Below are 14,461 nucleotides of genomic sequence, written 5' to 3'. Positions count from 1 at the left end.
GGAGCATAGTCTAAAAATTAGAGCCAGACCTTGTAGGAGTGAAATTCGGAAACACTTACACACACGAAAGGTGCTAGAAGTTTGGAAATCGCTTCTGCAAATGGCAATTGACGCAAGATCAATTATAAATTTTAACTGAGTTTGATACATTTGTTATTCAAAGGTATTAGGAGATATAGGGACAAAGGCAGTTACATAGAGTTAGGTCACAAATCAGCCATGAATGGCAGAACAGGCTCAAGAAGCTAAATGGCCTACTCCTGATCCTGTGAGTCTCAGCCAGTGATGGCCACCTTGCGGTCAGATTGAATAGAAGTCAATGAGCCTTTGAGCACTATTTTTAAGAAGCCACTCCATAATTATCCATCAGCAATACAAAGGCTACTGCTAAGATGACAGAAATATAATCTATGCCCTCCTGAAAAATTCATGTCTGCAACTAGTAAAGATTCAGAGTTTTAGTGTTGAATTAACTGGTAACATCAGCCAGTGTGCCTTTTTTTTATTCGATTCATGGGATGTGTGAGATGCTGGCAAGGCCAGCATTTGTTGCTCATCCCTAATTGGCATTAAGAAGGTGGTGTTGAGCTGTCTTCTTGAACAGCTGCAGTCCATCTGGGGTGGGTACACCTACAGTGCTGTTAGGGTTCCAGGATTTTGATCCAGCAACAGTGAAGGAACGGGGATTATATTTCCAAGTCAGGATGATGTGTGGCTTGGAGGGGAACTTGCAGGTGGTGGTGTTCTCATACGTCTTGTCTTCTAGATGGAAGAGGTCGTGCATTTGGAAGTTGCTGTCGAAAGGAAACTTGGTGAGTTGCTGCAATGCATCTTGTAGATGGTACACACTGCTGCCGCTGTACGTCGTTGGTGGAGGGAGTGAATGTTTGTAGATGGGGTGCCGATCAAGTGAACTGCTTTGTCCTGGATGGTGTTGAACTTCCTGAGTGTTGTTGGAGCTGCATTCATCCAGGCAAGTGGAGAGTATTCTTTCACACTCCTGACTTATGCCTTGTAGATGGTGGACAGGCATTGGGGAGACAGGGGGTGAGTTACTTGCTGCAGCATTCCCAGTTCCTGACCTGCTCTTGTAGCCACAGTATTTATGTGGTGGCTCCAGTTCAGTTTCTGGTCAATGGTAACCCCCAGGATGTTGATAGTGGGGGATTCAGTGATGGTAATGCAGTTGAATGTCAAGGGGCGATGGTTAGATTCTCTCTTGTTGGAGATGGTCATTGCCTGGCACTTGTGTGGCGTGAATGTTACTTACCATTTGTCAGCCCAAGCCTGAATTTTGTCCAGGTCTTGCTGCGTATGGACACGGACTGCTTCAGTATCTGAGGAGTTGCAAATGGTACTGAACATCGTACAATCATCAGAAAACATTCCCACTTCTGACCTAATGATGGAAGGAAGGCCATTGATGAAGCAGCTGAAGATGGTTGGGTCTGCAGCGATGTCCTGGCACAGAGATGATTGGCCTCTAATAACCACAACCATCTTCCTTTGTGTTGGATATGACTCCAACGAGTGGAGAGTTTTCCCCGATTCCCATTGACTTCAATTTGGCTAGGACTCCTTGCTGCTACACTCAGTTAAATCGGCCTTGATATAAAGGGCAGTCACTCTCACTTCCTCTCTTGGGTTCAGCTCTTTTGTCTAAGTTTGGACCAAGGCTGTAATGAAGTCAGGAGCCAGGTGGTCCTAGCAGAACCCAAACTGAGCATCAGTGAGCAGGTTGTTGCTGTTTAAGTGCCAATTGATAACACTGTCAATGACCCCTTCCGTCACTTTGCTGATGATCAAGAGTAGGCTGATGGGGCAGTAATTGGTCAGATTGGATTTGTCCTGCTTTTTGTGTACAGGGCATACCTGGGCAATTTTCCACATTGTCGGGTAGATGCCAGTGTTGTAGCCATACTGGAACAGCTTGGCTAGGGGGTGCAGCTAGTTCTGCAGCACAAGTCTTCAATACTACAGCCGGGATATTGTCAGGAACCATAGCCTTTGCTGTATCCGGTGCCTTCAGCTGTTTCTTGATATCCCGTAGAGTAACTCGAATTAGCTGAAGACTGGCATCTATGATCTTGGGGACCTCAGGAGGAGGCTGAGAACGATCATCCACTCGGCAGTTTTGGCTGAAGATGGTTGCAAATGCTTCAGCCTTGTCTTTTGCACTAATGTGCTGGGCTCCTCCATTGTGAGGATGGAGATATCTTTGGAGCCTCCTCCTCCTGTTTAATTGTTCACCACCATTCATGACTGGATGTGGCAGGACTGCAGAGCTTAGATCTGATCTGTTGGTTGTAGTATCACTTAGGTCTGTCTATTGCATGCTGTTTCTGTTGTTTAGCATGCAAGTGGTCCTGTGTTGTAGCTTCACCAGATTGACACCTCATTTTTATGTATGCCTGGTGCTGCTCTTGGTATGCTCTTCTGCACTCATCACTGAACCAGAGTTGATCCCTTGGCTTGATGGCAATGGTAGAGTGAGGGATATACTGGGCCAGATTGTGGTTGAATACAATTCTTCTGCTGTTGATGGTTCACCGTGCCTCATGGATGCCCAGTTTTGAGCTGCCAGATCTGTTCTGAATCTATTTAGCACGGTGGTAGTGCCACACAACACGATGGAAGGTATCCTCATTGTGAACTTCATTTTTAGAAGGATTGTGTGGTGGTCACTCCTACCAATAACATCATGGACAAATGCATCTGTGACAGGTAGATTGGTGAAGACAAGGTCTAGTTTGTTTTTCCCTCTTGTTTCCCTCACCACCTGCCGTAGGCCCAGTCCGGCAGATATGTCCTTCAGGATATGGCCATCTCGGTTAGTAATGGTGCTACAGAGCCACTCTTGGTGATGGGCATTTAAGTCCCCCACCCAGAGTACATTCTGTGCCCTTGCCACCCTCGATACTACTTCCAAGTGGTGTTCAACATGGAGGAGTACTGGTTCATCAGCTAAGGGGCGGTGGTAGATGGTAATCAGCAGGAAGTTTCCTTGCCCATGTATAAGCAAAATTGAACATATCAGACAAAACTAAGATGTATAGATGCTTCCAAAGACTATAAGTCGGAGCAAAAGCAGGCATGCTTTAAGAAAATTACTGTAATTAGCGATGAACTCTAATTTTAAGGTTCTAATTTTTGAATACAAAAAAATTACAAAAAAATTAATGGGGCATAGTGATACTGCAACACACAGGTAAAGGAAGGGCCAGTGAACCAGGATATTGGTAATCTAGTGGGAAATTGTACTTCAGGTCTCATCAGCATAAGCACCAGGTAGACTTGCATCTGGTCACCAAAGGATCATGGCAGAAAGTTGTCACATCTAGTTAAAAGCAGAAGGAAATATTTGGTAGCTATGGACTGATATTCTATTCATTCAGAAGTCTGTGCTTTAATGTGCAAGTAGTAGTTATTCAAGGAGCAAAAATCCATATTCTTCAGAAAAAAAATACCAGAAGTGGTCCTCAGTGATAGTGAGCCTTGGATGATGGCATACATTCCATTGGTTTGTGGAAGAGTGGAACTTTAAGCAGTCCTTCTAGACTGTTCTATCCCAAATCTATTGATCTCAGTTAAGTAACAGGAGTCAAGAATGTCTGTGGGCAGTGATCAAGATGCTAATGTGGCTTGACTAGTGTACTGGAGGACTTCCTTGCAGTGCGACTGTAAGGAGTCATCAAGTCTGTTCCAACATGGTTAGTAAAGGCAGCCTACTTACGATTAGCCACTGTAACAAAATAATCAAGGCCAGGAATCCAGAAGCAGCAGCAAAATGATGAATATAGCTATACCTTTACCAGCACTGGCTGCAGAAATGAAAGATACTATGCATAGTTGCAAAAAGAAAGGAAGGATTTGCATTTTTATAGTGCCTTTCACGACAATGTGATGATGACTAGATAATCTGTTTCTGTTATGTTGATTGAGGAATAAATATTAGCCAGAACACTGGGGAGAACTCCCCTGTTCTTTGAAATAGTGCCATGGGATCTTTTATGTCCACCTGAGAGAACAGACAGGGCCTCAGTTTAACATCTCATCCAAAAGACGGCACCTCCGACAGTGCAGCACTCCCTCAGTACTGCATTGGAGTGTCGGTCTTGATTTTTTTGGTGCTTATGTCCTAGAGTGGGATCGGAACCCACAATCTTCTGACACGAGCGAGAGTATGACCCACTGAGCTGCAGCTGACACGTGGGCTTATGTTATTAAAAGCAGAGGTTCAGAACTACATAATAAATGGAGAGACCCTATGAAAATTAGTGAGCCAGATTTCAGAACATATTCTATATATACTCAAAATACTTCACTACAGACTAGCATGGTAATAAATCAGACTCATTATAAAATCTGTCAGTTAAGTTTATGCCTACAGTAATTAAACAACAAACTCAGAGTATGGAACAGAAAGTCACTGGAACTAGAACAAGACAAGAATTAAAGGAAGCCAGATAGTAGAGCTATGCTAAACGGTGTGGTACTGACAACAATATTTAAACCTTGGTTCACTTAATATTGACATATTGGGCTCCACTGTCATATCCCAAATTAAATTCCACACCCACCCTGAGGTTTTGAGGAGTTTTTTTGAAAGCAGGGAGAGGTGGAGTGATGAAAACTGGGAAGAGAATTCCAGAGGGCAGAAGCATTGTGGCTGAATGAGCAGCCACTAATTTAAGCAAATGTCCAGCATCGGAGGAGCAGAGAGTATATACAGGGATATACAACAGGAGGCGATCACGAAGGTAGGGTTGGCAAGTCCATGAAGAGTGAGTGGAGCCTGATGAGGCTGATAGTAATATTAGACTTGGTGTGGATGAAGATATTGTGGACGAGGATGCGAGCTGTGGTGTTATAGATGAGTGAAAGCTGATGGAGGGGTGATCTGACGAGGCTAGCTAGAAGGTTATTTGAGAAGTCATGCCTTGAGGTAACAGCCATGCACTCAGATTTTGGAGATAGAGTGGAAGAAATAGGAATAGAGGAAGTCAATGATGCAGAGATGAAAGAAAATGGTTCTGGTAATGGAAGAAATGATGGGGTGAAAGCCAAGGTTGGGGTTCCAATAGCCAAAGTAAGTGCTTCCTAACTCAGTTGTTTTGTTAGCCATGACAGCTCACTGTTTAAAATCCCAATGCAAAAACCTTTCTTCATAACGCTCTGACCTTTACCATGGTCTTTGAATTGGAATCACTTTCATTTTCACCTGCGTATCTCCTCGGACCTTGTATTTGTAGTTAACCATTTACTGTTAATTGCGTGACTAACATTGAATTAGCGTTGCATTCAGCAACACACTGCCTGAAGGGGTGGTAGAGGCAGGAACGCTTACAACATTTAAGAAGTATTTAGATGAGCACTTGAAATGCCATAGCATACAAGGCTATGGGCCAAGTGCTGGAAATTAGGATTAGAATAGATAGATGCTTGATGGCTGACACAGACACGATGGGCTGAAGGGCCTGTTTCTATGCTGTATAACTCTGACTCTAAGGGTTGATTTTATGCCACTTACAAATTTGCATTTTGCAAAATATGCAAAAAGCCCCTTTAAATGTGGCACCTTGACTGTAAATTGTAAATCTGTTTGAGGTGGTGTACTGAGGATGTTTGATGTGGCTACATTGCGATGCTGGCTTTCCTCACTTGGTTTAAATGTGATTCTGTGCTTTTGGAAGTGTTTATATACAATCGCTACATTTCAAGTTCATAAAACTGATCTACATGATCTCTACTTTTCTTTTTTTCACTTTTTCAACTTTGTCTTTGACCACTCTCAAGACTACTGCCCCATAGTTTACCAAATCTTGCAATATGGGTAAACTCACTCATTGAACTTCACAAAAGTGGAATTTGCTACAGTGGGGCATTTAGAATTGCTGAAGGGAGTGTGAGTGCTGAAAGCATGGGATTTATTTTCTGGGATCTTTAGGACATGTGCCATGAAAAAAAAAAGAAAGCTTTTATTTTTGACACCTGGTTTGGTGCATTTTCCAACAATTTTGGTTCCTAGTGTAAAGTTCAGCGTAATTTTGTTCTAATTACGATTCAGCACCACACCAATCCCTTCGCACTTACTCTTGTTCAACATTAACGATTCCACAAAGTGCAGTGATGAAAAGATTTTTTAAAAAGTTTATACATTAACAGAGGACAAGTCTTTTGATCTCCAAAAGGTGGCTACAGCAGTTTTTTTAAAAATAAGGTCTAAGGGCCCACCCCACCTCCCACCTCCCAAGTTTTGCTTTACAAAACTTGTTCAGCCCTGCTGTATCTGCCGGCCACTCTCCCCCAGATAACCTTGCCAGAATATTTCTCGTTCCAGCACTATTCTAATCTGTATTCATAAGTTTCAGGCTCAAATATACCTCCAGGAGGTTAACAGGACCCTTCATTGAAACAATAGACAAAACTAATACCAATTGCTCCCCCCAATCGCCTGCTCTATTGAATGTCTCCAGTTAATGGTCATGTTTTCCAAGTTTATTCATATAGCTTTTTAATATTTATTACCCGTATGCAGAAATGATAGGTTTCTGCTGCAGTCTTGGTTATGATGCACTTGATCAGGTCCCCTTTGTCTGAATAACCAGGAGCACCCTGTTATGTATACTCCCATGTAACAAATACTATTCCTACATTTTGAATCTTTTATGCATTGAGCCCTAAGCTCTAATATTAATAGCACCTTCAATCCTGTGTTCACAATAGCACTTTCATTTCCAACAGAAATGTGGCATTGCAACAATGATTAAAAGGAAAATGTATAATTCAAAATGCAATCTGAACAATAACTGATATTTAGTGAATTTAAGGCAATATTCAATATATGAGTTGCGCTCACAAATATAAATTGGTTCAGCTTCACTTTTCTGGTTTACCTTGTCCCTCCGCTGGTTTACTGGCTTGTAATTTACTGAAAGGTGTTCATAATTTTCCTGAAAGGTGTTCATAATTTTCCATGTATCCCTCTGTATCTGCTACCATTTACAGTAAACACAAAAGGTATATGTTGAAGTTGCAGTTAGCTGCTGATTAACCTTTATGCTATAGTGTCCTGCTAGTGTATATCTATTTTGACCACTTAGATAAGAATGTACAGTTTTGATGAAACAGTAATACCTTTGATGTAGCACCAGGATCCTCCTGTTCACCCTTGTGCATTCTCCTTTCACCCTCAGGCTTCATTACCCCAAGGCTCTCCTTGCTGGCCTTCCATTGCCCACTCTCCACTAAATCCCAGCTCATGCACCTGCTACAACTTATCCCACTGTAACTCCTGCTTCCCCCATTGTCCTGGGCCTTACTGACCTATATTACCTCACTGCTCCCATTGCATCCAATCTCAAATCCTTGTCTTTAAATACCTTTATGGTTTGCTTCTGCTTCCTCTGCAATCTTCTTCAGTCTTAGTGTCACCCCTGTATCCCCAGTTCTTTGACCCCAGCCTCCCAAGCATTCCTCCCTCTCACCTTGCACCACCAACAATGGCACAACCTTTAGTTGCTTAGGCTCTACTCTTTAGGACTCTTTCCCAAAACCCCTTTGCCTCTGTGCCCTCCTTTTAATAACATTATCAAGCCCCATCTTTTTGGTTCAGCTATCGGTCATCTCTCCCATCCCGTGGTTTGATGCTCATTCCTCCTGCTATTTCTCTGCAAAGTATTTTGTGGACTGGCGCACAGCAGGTGAGCGAGGGTGATGTGTGGCTTGCAGAGCTCATGTCGGTTCCTATGGAGCAGACAGGCTTTGTCTGATTTGCATAAGAACAAAGAACAGTACAGCACAGGAACAGGCCATTCAGTCCTCCAAGCCTGTAAGTAAGTGGAACTGCTAGTAATGATGCTGAGCAGTAAATTGTGTGAATATTCCCAATTCAATATTTCTAAACGTCTGCAAAGCACCACACACAGGAGGCTGAATTTTACTGGCCCCTCGATGCCTCGAGTCGTTGCATGGGGGCTGATGAAATTCTGTGGAGAGAGGCCCGCCTCAATCTGCAACGTCAAGAAGGACCCGCCGCAAATTACCGGCGGCGGGGGGGCTCTCAGTGCGGCCCCCCGCATGGCAACGGCACCACAATTAGCATATGGGGGCGGCACAGTGGCGCAGTGGTTAGCACCGCAGCCTCACAGCTCCAGTGACCCGGGTTCAGTTCTGGGTACTGCCTGTGTGGAGTTTGCAAGTTCTCCTTGTGTCTGCGTGGGTTTCCTCCGGGTGCTCCGGTTTCCTCCCACATGCCAAAGACTTGCTGGTTGATAGGTTAATTGGCCATTATAAATTGCCCCTAGTATAGGTAGGTGGTAGGGAAATGTAGGGACAGGTGGGGATATGGTAGGAATATGGAATTAGTGTAGGATTAGTATAAATGGGTGGTTGATGGTCGGCACAGACTCGGTGGGCCGAAGGGCCTGTTTCAGTGCTGTAACTCTAAACTAAACTAAAAGTACTTGCCTTTGCTGACTATGCAGCCTGTTGCCTCTTCATTGATACTTCCTGATTTTTCAATGAACAGGTGGCTTTCACATGCCGTCCCGTTCATGATTGGACAAGTTGGCGGGTCCACAGAGGCAGAAGATAAGTTTCTTTTCAGGGGTCTCACTCTGCATTCCTAAAGGGGGGAGGGAGCGGGGGGGATACACAGGGATCTCACTCTGCATTCTTAAAGGGAGGGGGTCTGGGATTACTGGGAGGAAAGCTCTGCTGGCATGAAGGGAGGTACTGTGTACCATCCCTCCGTTAACAGTGTACGCTCTGAGTTTGTTCGTGTTTGTGAGGGAGCAGTGGCACACTAGGCACCCCGTGTGTGGGGAGGATTCCAGAAAGGGCAGGAGCATTAAGTTTATATGGTGGGGGCAATCTATTCTGCTGTTGGCACGCCACATAGTTGATCCAGGAAAGCAGCTGATGTACCCGTCAACACCAATCCATGCCCTGTTAGGAACCTTCGAATACATGAAGGTTTCAACTTTATTTATCACGTGGAAATAGATATGGCTCATCCTACATTGTGTGATCCTCTGCTCATGGGGATCCGTATGCACCAGAGACCATATCAACAGGCAGGTGCGATCCACTTAGAGGCCCTGGTCGTGAGCAGCAGCCCCAAAGGGGAGCTCGCCATTATGATTGCTGTGCATCTACAGGCCCCACATGACATGCCATCAGATGTCAGAGCACCAGTGTCAGAGGCGTTTGCACATGTAGAGAGGTGGTGACATGTCTCTGTGCCCTGCTCAAGGATGACCTGCAGCCCATGGGCTCCGGTGGACATCCCATGCCTTTGTTCCTCATAGTGGCAGCGGTTCTCAAGCCTGACGCCTCTGCAGCTTTTTAAGGGCCCACCAGAGACCTTTGTGGGGTCACAGAGTCAGTAGTGCACTGCTGCATCAGGGAGGTCACCAATGCCCTGCACCAGAGGGCCAGTGAGTATGTCCACTTCAGGACGGACTCTCACAGCCAAGCCTAGAGGGCCATTGGTTCTGGCACCAATGCTGGAGAACCATAGGTTGTAATGTTCATAGACTGCACTCATGTGGCCATCAGTGGAGCTGGTATGTGATTTCCGGAGATGCTTACTGCAAATGTGTGACCACGTCTCAGGCAGCTGCCATGACACCTGGGTCTTGCGCCAGTCCCGGCTGCCATACATCCCTAGCTTACTGCTAGCTTTGTGTGCAGAGCCTGCGTACCATCTGCCCTCCCATGCGTCTTTCATGTTGTAGGTCCTCAGCGTCCTCATAGTCCGAGGACGAATCCTGTTGACGTCTGTCCTCATCATGCCAGGCCTGGCCCCTATTGGGTGCGTAGTTGTGCAGAGCAGCAAAGAAAGGAGCTGGCCTTTTCGACCTGTGGTACAGGGCATCACCCTATCCGTACAGGCATTGGAGGCGTTCTTTCAGCATGCCGATCTCCTGTTGAATGGTGGCTCATGTAGCTCAGTGGCTGACGTCGTATCTCTCCTCTGCAGCAGTGGTGTGGTCTCTCACTGGTGTTGGTAGCCATGTCTGCAAAGGATAGCCCTTATCTCCAAGAAGCCACCCCTCCATCTGAGCCAGTTCAGTGAGCAGCGGTGGCAGCCGGGACAGGCGCAAGACTCAGATGTCATGGCAGCTGCCTGAGAAGTGGAGGTACTGTGTAGCATCCCTCCATTAACCGTGTACGCTCTGAGTTTGTTCATGCCAGCAGAGCTTTCCCTCCAGTAATCTCAGACCCCCCTCCCTTTAAGAATGCAGAGTGAGACCCCTGAAAAGAAACTTACCTTCTGCCTCTGTGGACCCGCCGACTTGTCCAAGCGTGAACGGGACGGCATGTGACAGCCACCTGTTCATTGAAAAATCAGGAAGTATCAATGAAGAGGCGACAGGCTGCATAGTCAGCAAAGGCAAGTACTGTTTACCATATGCTAATTGTGGTGTTGCTGCCATGCGGCGGGGGACCGCTCTGAGGGCCCCCCCGCCATCGGTAATTTGCGGTGGGTCCTTCTTGACGTTGCGGATTGAGGCGGGCCTCTCTCCGCAGAATTTTATCAGCCCCCTTGCCACGACTCGCAGCATCGAGGGGCCAGTAAAATTCAGCCTGCTGTGTGTGGTGCTTTGCAGACAAAAATTAAATATTTAGTATAAGTGCTTAACCTTTAGAAATATTGAATTGGGAATATTCACACAATTTACTGCTCAACGTCATTACTAGCAGTTCCGCTTACTTATGCAAATTTCTCATGGTACATGTAGTTATAGTTTCAGGACTAGTTGTCATCAGCTAACTGTTATTTTAAAGCGGAATTAGTGAGGGTATTGTACAAATTGCATGATCGGAGCAACACAGGAACAGGAGGAGGCCATTCAGCCCCTCGAGTCGGTTCCGCCATTCAATTAGATCAAATCTGATCCGCATCTGGATTCCACCTACTGATCTTTGTTTTGTAACCCTCAATACCCATGCCTAACAAAAATGTATCAACTTTTCCATCTCGGTTTTGTAATTTTCAGTTGTCCTCCAGCCTCAACAGCTTTCTGGGAGAGAGTTCCAGATTTCCACCACCCTTTGTGTGAAGAAGTGCTTCCTGACATCACCCCTGAATGGTCTAGCTCTAACTTTAAGGTTATGCCCCCTGAATTATGAGACTGAGTTGCATAATACCCTCACAAGGTAGCACAACAGATCCAGGAACCTTATCACCAGAGGAGTCACCAGTGTTAGTTATTACAAAAAACAGTGTAAAATATAGTTTAAAATTAATTATTTTTTATGTGCAGAATTGATCAGCTGGGACAACAACTCTACCCTCTACAATTGCCTTGAGGTAGGGACAAGAATTGTCCATGGTTTTCACTCCTTTGCCTCCTTCATTGGATTTCAGAAGTAATTCATTGTCCAAGTGCGTTACTGAGTTTTGCTGTGAAAGGTGCTATATAAATGCAACTTTACGAATCCATTTATTGCTGCTAGAAACTTCATGTGTGAACATTATCTGAGGACAGGGTTGGACTCGACGCTGAAAGCATTTTTGCCACTAACTCTGTGCTCACATCTAAAGAGTGGCAATTAGGGAGGGCATTGGTGAATGAAACTGTACTCCAGTTTGATTCAGACCAACGGAGAAGGGGGGAATAAATTGAATGAAAGGAAAGAAAGAATTGTTTCATGAAAATACTAAATTGATGGGCAGGAAAAGACAGGCTGGTCCATCAAGCCTTCCTTTGTGCCATGATGGCTGGAGCATTATGATTAAGTGCTTTTTATCTCCCCCATCCCGCATCCAGGGAGAGGCAGGAAAAAAAAACACGGCCAATAGGGGTAAAAAAAGTACTCTGGAAAATTCCTGTCCGACACCCTTAGGTGATTGAAACCAGTCCAGGAAATTACATGGATATAGTGTTTTTTTTTGAAAAAGGCCTTCTATATGTTGGGACTTCTGCCCCAGTCAGGCATCAGTTCGGCTCCCTCTATATTATTTTTCTATGTCAACATGTTAATGGGTGTACAACAGAATATCGCACCAGCAGTTATATGTTACTCAATTTAATTGAATGATAAAGATTTGCATTAGCTAATAACCCCCCTGAAGTAGTGACAAAGCTCCAGCAATACACCAATGCTATCCACTCTCTTCCTTACAGTGGCCTACACTGTCATATGTGCATTTATTGATGATGGAGCAATACATTTGCTACTCTCGTAAACCTGGAGGGAAGCATACAATGATGAATAATTTCACATGTTTGAAAAGTGCAGAGAATACAATCAGTCACTTGAAGCAGAGATTTTCTGTTGCTACACTGCACTAACAGTATGACAATCCGGACAAAATTTGATTTTCAGACCAGGTCCATATTTTAGTAATGTGTTGTTTTTGGCCCAGTTATGTAAGGTATAGGGACTAGTTTGTGGAGGATGTATCCTTTCTGAATCCAGTAGTACCAATTATTTAGTCATAATGCCAACCTACAAAACGTGGAGAAGCTGACATAGCTCCCCCTCCCCACTCAAAAAAAAAAATTGGCAACCCAAGAAAACAAAATACAACCAAAATACCTATGGATAAGATCAGTGCTTCAAGATGACTCAATAAGTTAAATTCTTATTTTGGATTTCAGAATTTTTATTTGTATTTTGGCATCACATTTACAGTTCAGTTCATTTCTCTGTGCAAACTGAAACCCACAGGCCTTACACAAGACATATTAAAAGTAGTTGCAATGGGAGTGCAGTAGGACATAAATTTGCATGACTTGAGCTGTAGCTACCCTCAACATTCTATCAATTCCCATAAACCGATAAAGCTAAAGTGTAGTGTAGTGCGCTGCTGCTGCACTAACCAATGCTTAAAAGTCTGCATTAACAGCTATTAGTAAAATAAAATGTTACAGTAAAATTATAGCTAGCTCTAACCTTTGACCTGGAATGCACAGTGGATTTGCAGTGCCTGTCATTGGCACACATGACCTGCTCTCTAAAGGCTGTGTATGTACAGAAGAAGTAGATAAAACAACAGCTTTTTTGTGCAATTGCAAGAATGGCCATTCATGTGCTTGACAGCTTGTGCAAAACTGTGGCAACAATGTCTTGAGTTAACTCTGAAAACAGGTGAAGTTGAGGTGAGGCTCGAAGCGGAGAGTTGATGCGGATGGTTCTGGGCCCTTGCCAGGAAATATCTATTCTTACAATGCTTTTATACATATAGATGCCCTTACTGAAAATCTTGATGATTTGCAGCCAGTAAACATCAGAGGTGTTTATTAATTTTAGTGCATTGATATGATTTTTCCATGTTTTCTCACAGTTTTTAAGGCAGTTCAAGACTTGCCACATCTGTAGATTTTGCTGAAGAGTGAAGTCACAAACTGCTGAAAGAGACTGAGCAGGAGCACTATCAAACAAAATTTCACAAGGCGATATTAATATGGGTGACCAAAAGCTTGGTCAAAAAGGCAGGTTTTAAGCAGTGTTTTAAAGGAGGAGAGAGAGCTGGAGAGGTTTAGGGAGGGAATTCCAGAGGTTAGGACCCTAACAGCTAAAGGAATAGTCACCAATGGTAGAGCAATCAAAATCGGGGAAGCGCAAGATGTCAGGAGCACAGCTATCTCGAATGGTTGCAGGGCTGGAGGAAGTTATGGAGATAGGAAGGAGATAAGCCATGTAGGGATTTGAAAACATGGATGAGAATTTTAAAATTGAGACATTACCATTACAACCTAATTCCCTGGGTTGGAGATCATTGAGGGTTTCCTGTCAAAAGGCATCCTACCAATGCCTAAGCTGTAACAAACAGAATGGTGTTTAATGGGATTGCCACTGCAGCATTATGAGGCAGTCAGGCTGTTAAAAGGGCAGAAGAGGTCCAGAGGTCAATGCAGAACCTGCCTTACAGGCCTCAGCAGACTGAAGATTAAAATATCAAGTAAGTGGGGAATCTATGTGGAGGAAGAGAAGGCTGCTACAAAGTCCTTTTGCTCCATTGGAGGACCTTAGGGCCTTTACCACTGCTTCCTGGGCTTACTTGCAAACAGGATGACGTAAAAGATCCCACAGCAATATTTAGAAGAGCTCTGATGAGTGGCTTGGCCAATATTTATCAGTCGACCAACATCCTAAAACAGATTATCTGGTCATTTATCTTATTCCTGTTTTTGGGAACTTGCTGTGCACAAATTGACTGCCATGTTTCCTACATTACAACAGTGACTACACTTCAAAAGTACTTCATTGGTTGTACTTCACTGGGACGCCCTGTGGTCGTGAAAGACCCAATAGACAGTGAATGCAAATTCTTTCTTTCCACGTGGCAGTTCTGGGACGCTGTGATAAATTGGTTGGATACCAGGAAAACCTGCAAGGTATCTGGGCCCTTATGCCCCGGCCACCATTTGCAGATGGTGGGTGGAGAAAGAGTGGTCAGTGGAAGTGCTGGGCAGGATTACAGAGGAGAATCCCAAACTTTCTG

General features: G+C 44.3%; 1 protein-coding gene across 14 annotated transcripts in view; it reads left to right on the top strand.

Moving 5' to 3' along the window:
- Positions 1 to 14,461, top strand: part of l3mbtl2 (L3MBTL histone methyl-lysine binding protein 2) — a 158,345-nt gene that overhangs the window by 140,075 nt on the left and 3,809 nt on the right. For 2 of the 14 annotated variants that reach the window (XM_068019415.1, XM_068019409.1), the window contains one exon: positions 11,274 to 11,320. The exons of 10 other annotated variants lie outside the window; for them this stretch is intronic. The gene's annotated coding sequence lies outside the window, so the exon portion shown is untranslated. Of the gene's footprint in view, positions 1 to 766; positions 813 to 11,273; positions 11,321 to 14,461 lie in introns of all 14 variants that reach the window. 2 more of the 14 variants (XM_068019417.1, XM_068019412.1) reach the window with 1 other exon arrangement.

The sequence above is a fragment of the Heterodontus francisci genome, chromosome 41, assembly GCF_036365525.1.
Source record: "Heterodontus francisci isolate sHetFra1 chromosome 41, sHetFra1.hap1, whole genome shotgun sequence".
Lineage (NCBI taxonomy): Eukaryota > Metazoa > Chordata > Chondrichthyes > Heterodontiformes > Heterodontidae > Heterodontus > Heterodontus francisci.
The sequence above is the reverse complement of the archived record's forward strand: the minus strand, read 5'-3'. Positions and strand labels throughout refer to the sequence as shown.